Source organism: Danio aesculapii, chromosome 25 (genome assembly GCF_903798145.1).
Source record: "Danio aesculapii chromosome 25, fDanAes4.1, whole genome shotgun sequence".
NCBI lineage: Eukaryota > Metazoa > Chordata > Actinopteri > Cypriniformes > Danionidae > Danio > Danio aesculapii.
Genome location: NC_079459.1, coordinates 15,944,627 through 15,958,746, shown reverse-complemented (window position 1 = coordinate 15,958,746; position 14,120 = coordinate 15,944,627).

Genomic DNA, 14,120 nt, shown 5'->3' with positions numbered 1-14,120 from the left:
TTTACTTTTAATTTTTCAAATATATATATATTTTTTTTTGCAAAAAAAAAAAAATGGTACTTGAAATAAAGGAAAGTTTAACTACATATCACAACATAAAAAACAGTATAATAAAAACCAACACAATTTTTAAAGAAACAATAACTGCAATAAAATACATATAAAAAACAAACTTATTTTATGTACCTAATGCAATTAATGACCTAATTTAAAATCAGTAAAAGTAAAAGAAATATACAAAATAAAAATTTATAAAATAAATATATAGTAATAAATTGAATTTTATTTTAATAGTAATGCGGAATGTCATATGTACTTTTTGCTTCTACAACAACAAACATCCTCCTAATGACTGAAAACATTCCTCACATGTGTTCTCAGTGAGGAGCTTAGAGAGGGCTAGTGGGACACATAAATTATAGCCATCAGGGCCTGGAGGGTTAAAAGATACCTCTCAAGAGTCCTGAAAGCTCCTGTGTTTTCTGGGGAAGAGGGACAAATGATAAAGTGTATGAGTTTAACTGTCCAGGGAAATGAAACTGCAAGGTTTTAGCGGCTTGAATTGAATTAGTGCCTGTCATGTACTGAAAAATGTATCCTCTGTCCGATTTCTCTCAAGGTTTCATCAATATCATCAAGAACAACAGGCAACAGAACAATACAAGACGATTAAGTTACCTCTCCCTACATACAGAGATGCACAAGGGGAGCTGAAGTGAAACCCGTGACAGCCTGGTGAGAGCTGGAAAAAAGAGCAAAAAGCTGTAATAATATGAAATCACTAAAAGAGAGGTATGACAGTGCATTAGTTCATAGAGAGGACATGACCATAAAAACAACACTCTCAAAGGAAAACGAGAGCCATTGGTCAAAGGTGACATTGAACACTTTCCTTTAAAAAACCCCAGAAATGACATAAAATAATAGAGGGTATACATATGACGTTTACTTCTAGCTGACTGTGGCTATGCCCACTTAGTGACAAAAGACGAACGAAGTAGCATTTGTGTACAGAAATCCACAAAGGCATGTCTACAATGGGGAATTTTCAGTACAGTAGTCGACTGTACCAACAAATTCAACAGAAATCAGCCTACATTTTGTAATTTGGTGAATACCTCTCAAATATTTTTACCATTTAGGGTACAATATCTTTAGGTACAACAGGGAAGACCTAAAAAAGTGTTTTGGAACGTCCTGGTTACAATTTTAACCCACGTTTCCTGAAGAAAGGAATGGAGACATGTTGCCTAAAGAGACTTTTGGGAGATCGCTAGACTACCAAATCAATCTGAAGAGTAAGAAAATGGGCTAATGAATGCCTATGAGTTGACGGAACACAGCTCTCACAGGTGCTGTCAATTAATCAGGTGAGTATATAGCCAGCACCTACAGGAGAGCGTGTCAGGCTCTGTTCCATCTTTTGAGAAACGTGGGTTACAGATGTTACTAGGATGTTCACCTTAAGATAGGGAACTTCAACGTGGTGTCTAGAGATACTTTTGATGCCACAGCAGCTGTGTCCATCAAACATTTGCTGAAAAGTTTGGCAAGCATTGCGTGAGTGCATGAACATCACCAAAACCTGCCAAACACCAAACAAATGCCTGCCACCTGCCTACCCAAGGGGGAGACCTGGTGACAATATAAGCATATGGGCTAGCTCTATATCCAGGGGGAGTGCTATATATGATAAGCTGGTTAGTGGGTAGGGAAGACACGAGTCTGCCTTAGAAGTAGGGAACTGTGCTGTGGCTGATCAATGCATATGGGGATTATCAACGGGTCATACACAGCAGGCACTGATCCCCAAGCACTCGAGGTAGACCTAGCAGAGCAAAACCAGGACATTGTATTTGGGCTAAGCACCCGGTCCTTCCACCAAGTTGGGTTTTGGGGGCCTCAGAGGAACCTCTAGGGTTTGCCTGATGGGGAACTTTTTAAGCATAAGCGCACACATCCCAGGTCTGGTTGGGCCACAGAGGTGCAACTAACATACCTGCTCCTCGTCCTTCCTGACCTTGCACAGTGTTTCTGCGAGTAGGCTCACTGGGGAAATGCATGTTTGTGCATGCCCGGGGGCAAGGTTATGAGTCAGCGCATCCATGCCAAGAGGGGCTTCGGTCAGGGAATGAAACAACTGGCAATGAACATTTTCACAGGAAGCAAACAGGTCGACATAGGCTTCCCTGAAGTGCGCTGGGGTGGAGACTCCATTCTCCAGTAAGCATAAGCTGCCATAAGAGCGCATCGGCCTGCACGGTTAAGCTCGCCCAGGATATGAATGGCACGCAGCGATTTCAGCCTCATGTGACTCCAAAGAAGCAGATAGTGAGCGAGCTGAGACATGCGGTGGGAGCACATACTGTACCACTTTTGCCACTACAGTACTGATCAGAACCGGCAGAGAGCTAGTAACACTGTTAGGGTTAGGGATAGCTCCAGCCAATTGATATGCCAATGCAACTGGGATCCGGTCCCTGAACCAGCAGCTGCATGCTTGTGAACATGGCCCCCCAGCCCGTGTTGGAAGCATTGGTCAAGGCGACAACATACCTGGACACATGTTCTAAGGGTTCTCCGGCCTGTAGAAAGGCAAGGTTCATCCAAGAACTTAGGGTGTGGCGATACAGCAGGTTGATGGCAACCCGGTATGTGCCCGCATGCCATGCCCATCTGGGGAGCCAATTGTACAGCCATCGCAAAAGTGGTTTCATATGAAGCAATGCGAGTGGCATGAGCTAAGCTATGGATGTCATATTCCCATGGAGCCTCTGAAAAAGGTTTCAGTGTGATCATTGTATTCATGTTGAATAGTTTCAGACAGGATAGTACAAGCATGTCATGCTCTTTGGTAAGACACATCGTGTCAGGGAGATAGATAAGCCAGTCATCGAGGTAATTGAGTTCGCGGATACCCAAGAGCAACAGAGGCACTAAGGCACCCTCCATGAGCTTGGTAAAAACCTGTGGAGACAGGGAGAGCCCAAAGGGGAGCACTTTGTACTGCCATGCTCATCCTTTGAATGTAAACCATAAAACTGGCAATGGCATAGAAGAATAGAGACATGAAAATGCATGTCCTTCAGGTCTATTGCTGCAAACCAATCCTGAGGAAAAACACACCAAAGGATCCACCTCTGCATAAGCAGTTTGAATGTTGCATGTTGTGCAGATAAAAGTTCAAGATGCGCAGATATAGAATTGGCTATAACCCACATTCTGTATTGGCACAATAAAGTACACGCTGTAAAACATGCTCTTCTTCTCAGCTGGAGGAACTGGCTTGATTGCATTCATGAACTTGGGTAGCTGTTTGTGAAACTGAATTGCATAGCTGAGTCTAATTGTCCGAATGAGCCACTGCAATGGGCTGGGCAGCACTTACCAGGCTGGCAGAGCCTGCACAAGGGCACCACTGGATCCTTCAAAATGCCTGAAGAAGTGATAGAAAGGAGCATGTCCTCTGGCACCCTCATAAGCTCTATAAGTCCCAAAACCAAGCAAGCCAGTGGTGACAGTGGCGAGGAACAAAACTTTACCAAATGATAAAAGTCATGGAGAAACCAGGCTCAGTTCGGCTCAACCATTTCTCCTCAGGCCAAACTTGTTGTGCAGAGCTGCAGTCTAGGCGCCGGAGGCTAGAGTACTGGACATCTATCGTATCATCTATCGTAGATTGTGCAGGTGTGAGTAGGTCTCACCGATGGGATCAATGCGGAGACCCGTCAGTCACTGGGGTCTTTCAGGAATCAGTCTCATACTCTCCACTCCTCCATGATCACAACAGCATTTGCTCAGGATACGGCCTGGTCTAGGATTATGAAGTGCTCGGGATAAGGAAAAACAGACTAACATAACCGCCCTGGGGTGGTAGATGCCTTCTGCTGTCTGCAGAGGGCTCGGCATTGCTGCTTAGCTGGTGAAACAGGTTGTGGAGTTGGAGCAGGTCTTGAAGCCACAGATGGACCTCTCGGCAAGGAGCCGATGAAGTGGATGGGCCCAGGGAAGGAACAGTTTTCCGAGTTTGCTGACAGATGACCTGTCCCATCATGCTTGACTGGCCCCTGACGGTGTTGCTGAGCAGGCCGTCCTGGTATAGGGGCACATTAAGAAGATGAGCCTTGTCATGGTAATGCATATTGGCCAGGTTCAGCCAGAGGTGGCATTGCTAGACCACTAATGTGGCCATCGTCCTCCACAGAACATGATTGACCAAAATAGTGCTCTCAAATGGAAGTACAAGAGGACTGAGAGGAGAAAGGGTCATTGCTTGCCTCTACGTTCTCTAAGTCTCTCTTTTATGGGGTTGCTAGATTGGTTTCATCCATGACTGATTAGCCCATAGTGATTATCCTCAGGTGTTCCAATTATGTTGCCAGGGTTGATGGTGATCTCCATGTGGGATACCCGTCACACTCCACAGCAACTCACTCCCCCAAGCGACGTCGTGGTCCTGGTGGAAGAAGCATAGAACAATGGGAAGATGGGTGGGAAGTGACCCCTGACAGACCTCAATATGCTGCCCAGATCCAAGAGAGGCCATCCGCGTTGTTGTTTGCGGTACCAGTGAGGTCAAAGTGGGAGTCCTGGAGTGCAAGGAACCACCTTGTGACTTGAGCATTGGTATCCTTAGCCCGGACCATCCATTGTATTGGGGTAATATCAGTGTATAAAGGGAATTTCCTTTCCAGCAGATAATACCTCAGCTCCAGCACTGCCCACTTGATGGCAAGAGCTCGACCACAGTGTAGTTTCTCTCGGCCTGAGTCAGCTTTTGGCTAATGTAAATGCCCTGGTATTTTTGTATCCCTGTCTCTGGTAGAGCACAGCACCCCATCACATGTCGGAAGCATTCATCTGAAACAGAAAGGGGCAACTGAAATCCAGGGCATGGAGAATCAGCTCTGAGATAAGGGCCCCCTTGATCCTCTTGAATACATCTTCTGCCTTTACTGTCCAGCGTACCTTATCCAGTTGCCGCTTCCTGGTCAGGTCTGTCAAAGGGGCAGCTATAGAGGAAAAGCTGGGGATGAAGTAATGGTAATACCCCACCAACCCCAAGAAAGCTTATGCCTGGGTCTTTGTCGTTGGCCTGGGTGCTGTTTGGATGGCTGTCACCTTTTATTCTTGTGACTGGATGAGACCTCTTCCAACCCAGAAACTGAGGTTCTTTGCTTCTGACATGGCTTCATGACATTTGTGGGGATTGGCGATCAGTCCAGCCTGCTGAGTTCGGACAGCACTCTCCAGAGTCTTTGCAGGTGTTCCTCTCATGCTTCCAAGTGGATTAACACATCACCAAGATCATCTCCGAAGTCTCTGGAAGGTGGCTAGAACCCCATGGAGGCCGAACAGAAGGGTCTGGTATTGCCAGTGCCTATTGGGAGTAGAGAAAGCTTGGTTTTGCAGTTTCGGAGAAGGGGACTTGCCAGTAACCTTTGGTAAGGTCGAGTGTATATACTGTAATATATAGTGTAATACTGTATGTATATAGTGTAATATACTAAGCCCTTCCCAGGTGTTCCAGGAACTTGTCTACTCGGGGAATAGGATAGCCATCAAAATTTGAGACTTCATTGAAGCACCGACAATCATTGCAAAACTGGACGATACCATCCGGCTTCAGGACCAGGACAATCAGGCTGGACCATGGATTCCGGAATGAAATCACCCCCACCTTGAGCATCTTTTGGATTTCCTCCTCTATAGCCTGCCGATGGGCCTCTGGTACTCGATAGGGCCGTTACCAGACGATGATTCCAGGTGGCACTGTTGTGTTGGAGGAGGCTGGTGTGGCCAGGGGTCTCTGTAAAATATCCTGGATCTGACCGACCAGGTGTCTCAGCGCTGTCTTCCTGGAGAAGTTCTAACATCAACTAATGTTACAAAGCGATTTCACTAATTTCTTTTTGATCCCAAACCTAAATTTTTTTCAAAAATTACGAATTTGTATTAGCACTGTGGTGCAAAGTGTCTTTATTTGTAGTGCAGAGTGAATTATAATACTCTGCACTACAAATCCAGCAAAACACAAAAAAAATATATTCATACGATTTTTAGTAGCACCTGGCTGAGACTTCTTTCTCCGCATGAAGAAATAATATTTATTATTTAACTTGTTTTTAATATGGCCCTATTCCACAACCTTGCTCCTACACAACCACACCATACTGCACTCACCCTGCTCTTTTTATAGACAAGGATCTGGCATGGAATGGCTCATACCATCACAATAAGTAAGTAGAAGGTAAGTATATTTCTAAACATTTCTTTAAGTAATTAATACATGTATACATCACATTTGTATTGAATGCCTCTATGAATTAAAATTTCCTTCTGCCCCAAATTAACACTATATTTTCTATTAAACTTTAATGGCCTTCTGCAACAGAATCATTTCTTATTGACTTCTTATTCTTATTAAACAGACTTTTTTAAGTTTAGCATTTAACACCTTTTACATTACACTTTTCTTTTCAGTGTGTTTAAGTAAAAAAAAAATCTTACTATCCATGTGCATTACTGACAGATCAAATCCTCTCTCTCTCTTTCTGCTGTACTCTTTTAGGTGCTGCTGAGAGATTGAGATGCACCGGCCAAAGTTTGCGAATAAAGTAATGCAAAAAATGAATACAATTAATATCGAAAGCGAAAGCAGAATCTCGGACATTCTATTTAGTAAAAGGCCTTTCTTTTCCATGTGTCCTCGTGCTCTTCTCAAAGCTACTACCAAAGTCAGAACAGCAGTTCTGTATCCAGAGCGTCTCTGTGGGTCTGCATGCAGAGCATGTGAGTCTGTGGCAGTGTTCTCAATTTCTCGCAAACAGAGATCCGGGCCACCCAGGTAGTCTGTGTGGAAAGCTGAATTAGTTAAAGAAGTATTAGTTGAATTAGGTATCACACTGGATGTGCCACGATATGCCATACCCGAATTGTAGACGTTTTCTATTAGGCTCGCACGATGTGCGCCACGTGCCACATGCACAGTACACGCTTGGGCATAAATGATTGCGCTGGGCTTTTTGGTGCTTTTTGTCTTCCATAGCTGTTGTGGCAGAGCCCAGAAGATCTGTGAGACGAGACGAGACGAACAAACACAACTGGACAACAGGTAAGAGAATATGTTTAAGTGACATGTATGCTATATGAAATGGAAGTGTAGCGGAATTATTCACTTGAAATGTGTGCATGTATGTCTGCATGTATGCGTTCCGGCAGCAGAGCAACTCCAGTGTGCACCATGTGATCGGATGGATTGCAGTGTTTACATGGATGTGTGAAGAAAAGTTTATATGCAGTTCTGCGGCAGGCCAACCTCCTTTGCCACCCCTGACATTTGTGCTTTTTTTAAATTGCTTATAAACATATAAGTGGCTAAAGTCTAGTACCACTGTAAACAGCACAAACTGGGCTACAATAATATAGAAATATTAAATATTATAAAGAAAATATTTATTAAGAAATATTTGTGTCGTTAGTGAAAAACTAACATTTTAAGTCACTGCAATAACCATGGTTCACTGAAGTAAACGAGACTCTGTGTAACAAATAGATGCAATGGAAACTATTTATAGAAGTCCTGAAGCACGTGTGTAATCTCTCCAATCTTGATTGTTGGGACAGCATGGTATCTCATGATGTGGCAACGTGTGGCATCATCACAGTGACATCATACCAGGTGCTGAATATACAGCTTCAACTTTGTCCAACAGCATTCCAGGCATGTAGGGAGTATGGCAACACTATGCAGCATATTTTTCCCTTCAAGGAACCACCAATTTAGATCCAGCTGGTAAATGTGTGGGGGGTAGACTACCCTGCAGAGTTACAGATTTCAGAAAGGAATGTATCTGCGAAGAAGGTTTTTGAAGCCACCATACCCCTAGTGGAGTGTGCCTGGAATGCCAAAGAAGAAGACAGGCTCTGGGACTCATATGCAAATGTGATGGCATCCCTTATCCACCTGCTTAATGTCTGCTTAGACACGGGGGACCCACGATTAGGGTTTATGCCATTGGGCAGCTCTGTGGATGTATGTGTCAAGGGGCCTTCACAGGGCACATCAGATTTAGCTATTCCTGGTCTGGCTTCACTAATGGAGGTGGATGAAAGGCCTGCAGCACCACTGGTCAAGCCACATATGTAGGGACCTTTGGCCTTGGGGAACAGGAAAACTTTGACCATCCCTGGAGTGAAGTCCAGATATGAAGGAGCAACTAAAAGGGCTTGCAAATCGTAATGGCCAGAAAAAAAGATGGCCCTGAGGACATCCTCAATGGGATCAAAGGGGGGATGCCGATAGGCCCTCGAGCACTATCGACAAGTCCCATGTTGGAAGCCTAGTGCTGTTTGATGGTCTCAGCCTCAAGGAGCCACAGAGGAAATGCACCACGAACTGGCCTCTCCCAAGACTGTTTATACAGTCAGCCAAAATGGCATGGACATACAATTTCAAAGTGGGTGGAGTCAATGCGTTGAAGAAAACTCAGGACCAAGCCAACCAGCCAGTTCACTAGATCTTTCTTGTGCTAATCACACAAGGTTTGGAACAATTTCTACTTTGTGGCATATAACCTTCTCATTGCGGGAGCTCTAGAGCTAAGTATGGTCTGTACAACCTCAGTTGACAGATCAACATTCATGAGTTGGGCCCCCTTAGAGGCCAGACCCACAGTTTCCAAAAATCCTGACGGGGTGCACAATCTACCCATCCACCTAGCATAGAAGATCTCTCCTGATTTGGATCTCCCATGGGAGGCTGTCTAGGAGAGACACAAGGTCTGAAAACTGTACTCAGGCCGGCCAGTATGGCACTACCAGCCATAGGCAGATCTCGTCTCACCAAACACTCTCCAGAACTCCCAGGAGCAAAGCGATCAGGGGAAGGGCATACAGACAAAGCCTCAGCCAAGTCTGCACCACAGCATCCAGCCCCAGGGGTGCTGGATATGTCTTAAGAGATCTATGTCGGCTTTGCCAAACCTTTTCCTTTTAGTCTCCACCACCTACAGGTGGAGCCTCCATTCACCAGGCCTCAGCTCCCTTTCTGCTCCCATATTTTGATGGCCAGGGATGTGTATTACTCGAAGAGAGGGCAGTTTCCCTTGGCTCCACAAGATTTGCTGGGCCAATTTGCACAAGAGCATGACCTGAGACGTCCCTGATGGTTGATATAGGAGACCACTGATGTGTTGTCCGTTCTGACAAACACACAGTGTCCCCTGACATTGGGGTGAAAGTTTTAGTGCTAAAAACACTGCCATCATCTCATGACAATTAATGTGCCACAGGCAATTATGGTATTGATACAGGGAGGTTGTTTACCAGCCAGTGCAGAAAGCATCAGTCGTCAGAGCGACAAAATGACAAATTGCTCTCAACATTGGGCCCTGGGACAGGAACTAGTGTTTCTCCACACTGCCAAGGTTTGAGGTCATTGCTGTCAGACTTTGATTGTACGAATGGGCTCCCCCTCAGGGAAAACCCCATGATTCTGGGCCAACACTGTAGTGGTCTCATGTACAGCAGACTCTTTTGGATGCTGCGGCTATCAGCCCTAACTGTCCTTGAAACTGTTTCACAGTGATGGCCTGGCCTAGCTTGACTCTGCTTTCAGCTGAGAGGATCAAATCGATCTGAGGTGGGGGCAGACATTGACCTATTATTGTGGAGTCCCACAATACACCTATGAAAGTGGTTGTCCTCGCCGGTACAAGCACACTTTTCTGTTCTGCCGCAACCCCATTTTTTTGTTATGAGCAAAAACAACATCTCAATGCCAAACCACCATATCCTTTGACTGAGCTAATATTAACCAGTCTTGTGGATAATTGAGGATTCATATTCCCTGCATATAAAGTGGTGCTAAAGCCACCTCAATGATCTTCATAAAGGTCCAGAGTGAGATTGCTAGACCAAATGGAAGGACCAGATACTGACACTTTTCCACTGAATGCAAACCTCAGGAACTTCCTGTGTTATGGAAGAATGGATACATAGAAGTATGCATCCTACAGGTGTATTGTGGCAAACCAGTCCTCGAACTGAATATGTGGGACGATTGTGCTGAGAGTCAGCATTTTAAATTTGACTATTTTGACTACTCAATTTAGCTGTCATAAATTGAGAATTGCCTGTAGTCTTTCATCCTCTTTTGGAACTATAAGGTAACAGCTGTAAAAGCCTGACTCGATTTTGAGATCAGGAACATGTTCTATGAAACACTTGTTCAGTAGTGAGTCTACTACTTGTTCCATTACCAGAGCCCCCTCAGGTTTCACTAGAATGTGAAGCCCCCCACTGAACCAGGGTTGGCGATTTTTATAGTGAGCAGGACCCACTGCGACACATTTGCCGAGCATCTTCCATATGGTCTCCACCACCTCCTTTCCCTGGTTCTCAGCCCCAGCTTTGACAGCATGTCTGCTCCAACATTCAGATGGCCTGAGATGTTCCTTTGGGACTATGAAATAACGGCTGCAAAATCCTGACTCGATTTTGAGGGGAACACATTCTTTCTTGATCAATAGTTCTCAATAGTCTACTTCTTGTTCAATTGCCAGAGCCTGCTCGAGTTTCACTAGAATGTGAAGCAACCCATTGAACTGGGGTGGGCATTTTTAATAGTAAGCAGGACCCACTACATTTGGCAGGAGTCGCTTTGTGCCCATTGTGCCAGAAATGTGGTACCAGCCTCTAAAGATTGGCCTTTGCATTTTCCAGAGGAACTAGCTTGGAGAAATGACATGACTGGCAGATAACCACTGAATTAACTGCTTTTAGACCCTCTGTAGATGGAGGAGGCCCTCTTGTGCCGCAGCCCTTGGAGGGGCACAAACAGAGAGGGGGTATCACTATGGACTACTGCGGCCTAAAGTCCTCTCTGTGGCAGTGAAGCCCCGTAAGGGCACTGGGGATGAGTGGGTGCTACCTACTTTCCGCCAGAGGGGACAGCTCTCACAGGCCCGACGCCACTGACATCAGTGCCTCTTTGAGACCCTTTTAGTCACTACATTTTTCCTCGGACCACCGTAAGCCGTAGAGGATAAGTGCAACATTTACTCCCCTTTGTGGGCTGTAAAGGCCACAGAGCGGGCTTGAGATCCTTGAGAGGGAGCTCTGGATCCCGCGAGTGGAGGAGGAGAACGGGCTTTTGGAATTAGACCTATTTTAAATCAAAATTATATTTCACAGCCTTTTATTTATTATTTATATTATACATTTGCAGCCCTAGAGCTCGGACACACCAAGTGGACGGCAATCAACCAGCACCAATGAAATCCGAATTGTGTTGTCACCTCGCATTGGATCGCATTTGGACAAAAAAGCTGCACACGAACTCACTAAATCCGCAGGGGCAAGTGGGCTGTTTTCTTTTCCACAAAGGGAAATTGAACTTCCGATGTGCATAGGCAAGTGCAAATATAGCAGCATTTTCACTGTAATTATCACTCACCACAGAGAGATACGCTTGGGCAAATATATCTAGATAATCTAATAACTTATTTCTGCTAATTTTGAGAAATGTAGCAAAATTATTGCTGGCCTCTTTGTGACAATTTTTGGTTTGAATTGTTGACTTCTTACATCACTTCACTACACTTCTGATTCATTGCTGAAAGACCAATCACAGCGCTGTCTTCAGCCGATGGCCAACACTGAGGCGACACGGGACGACGCGTGGAACACCAAATCAACTAGCCTGACCGATTAATATTTTGTTTTGATGTAATTGTAAATATATACATAAATAAAAATAGCCCCTTTACAATATTCAAATCTGTGTTTGTCTAATCAGTATGATAAAAACTACAGAGTATTTTAAGCTACTTTTATGGATTATGTGCGTTTGTCAACCACAGGCGGTTAAGGTCATGCCACAGCATCTCAAACATGTTTTCACAAAGAGCTATGTAGTTTTAGATTTTTTTTCCCTTAATAATAAAAATCATCATTTGAAAACTGCATGACGTGTTTTCTTGTGCTATCTTTGACTAATATTTAAGTTTGTTTGATGATTTAAAACATTAAAGTATAACAAAAATGAAAAAATAATAATAATAATAACCAATATGCGGCAAACGCTTTTTCACACCACTCTGTTGTAGATTATATTGACAGACATTGAAAAAATGCAAATGAGGCACAACTTAGCGAGTATTTGTTTACAACAATAAATTACAGTAGTTGTATCTAGATTATTTTAAGTTTCTTGGGTTATTAAAACTGCTTGTTTTTTTATCTTAACTCCAGTTGATTTTAAATGTGACATGCAAATGAAAACACAAATGAAAACAAAAAAAACACTTTGCTTGTAATTACTTTCATTATGGATTACTCAACTGTCAAGTTCAACTAAATTTAATTTATACTGTTAAACTGTTATACTGGTGTTTTTGCAGCTGCAGCTATTACAACCAGACACTTAAAAAAAATTTTTAGCCACTCAAGGGAGGGAGTTCATGTGAGAAAGTGACATTATTACATACACTCTATACAGGCTGTCTCTATTGACCTATCGATAAGCCCTGCCCCCCAGAGTTACTGTTGCTAATTCGGACTAACAAAGTTGCTACCTATTACTGTGATGACATTCAGTGTGTTCCAAGTTGTTTTTGATTCTTTTTGGTCATAGAAAGACCAGTACTCGTAAAGGAGCATTCAAGTGGGACTTAAATATCCCCTAGAGGGATATATAAAATATTTTGAAATTAATATGATGGATAACAAGATTCTTTTAGAAGTGAACGTTTACAGATCACAATGCAAGCAGGAGAAGTGTTTAAAGCGGTTGAAAATATCTAGGATCAACAGTGTTCATGTAGTGCACCATACGTTTCAAGTAATTTAAATTGAACTCATCATGCAAGTGACTAAAAACAGTTAATATTAGCATGAGCTAGCTAACATTAGTCAACCATAACTTACAGAGGCAAAAGCTTTCCAAAAACAAATGTATGCTGTTCATCTTCTTTAGGCTTAGATTTTAAAATAAATTCCATTGCCCATTCTCTCAGGATACCTGGGATTAGTATTAAAAAATTCCTCAGGCACAAAATTTTACCAGTTTTGTAACACAAACGCCATCAAACCAAATTATCTAATGCTTTCTCTATGGCACAACCCTAAAGATATCTCAGTTTAGGTCTCTGTGCAACTGATACTCAACTGCCATTGGCTCATCTGCAGGTAGTTTAATTCTGCAGGTTATTTAATTAAGTGAAATGTGGAGTAAGAATAGAGAATTGTATATGTCCAATGGCACAACTTGCATTATGTCGTGTCAAGAGGTAGACTCATTCTTGGGATAAACTGTCAGTTTTATTTTTAAGTTAAAAAACAACATAATTGGCCCATTTGTTAAGATCCACCCCGCTCGCTTCATCAGACAATCTTGAAGAATGTCCCACAGGAATGACAGACGGAAATTTTGAAAAAGATTTCTGTAAACAAAGCCATTTTGAGCCAGTAGATGTGCTCAAAAAATGTGCCCAAGAGAGAAAAGCGGATTGTATGTTATCCTTATGTAGACTGGAATAAGTTACTGTATAATGTAAATGTGATATTAGGAGTTTGTATAATAGGCGATCTATAGACATGAGTTTGTATAATAGATGAGATAATGAAAATGTAATTGACAACAATTATTTTTGTTATTTTGAATATCTGAACTGTTTTGCTAAATACTTATTTATCTGTTGCCAAATGTATTAATAAAAATACTATGTTTGTATTGAAGTCACAACAAATGCACATAATACAATATGATTATATATATGATTTTATATAAAATAAATATTTTACCTAAATTGTGAATTGCTACATATGAAGTTTGCAAATGTCATAGGTTTTTTGTAATGATCACTTTCATAAACGCATTAACTGTGAATTGAAGGTAGTACATTCTGTGCTTCCACATCGAACCTTTTCAAATGAATTGTGAGAGGAAAAATTTCTCTGTGCCTCAGAAATCCAAAAACAACTATGAACTTTGTGCTGCAGATATTAAAAACAGACATTGACTTCTGCATGCTATATCAGTCTAGTATTGGCTATTAACTCATTTTTAACAGGAAATCATACAATTGTTTGTATGATTATGTATTTGAAAACAACTC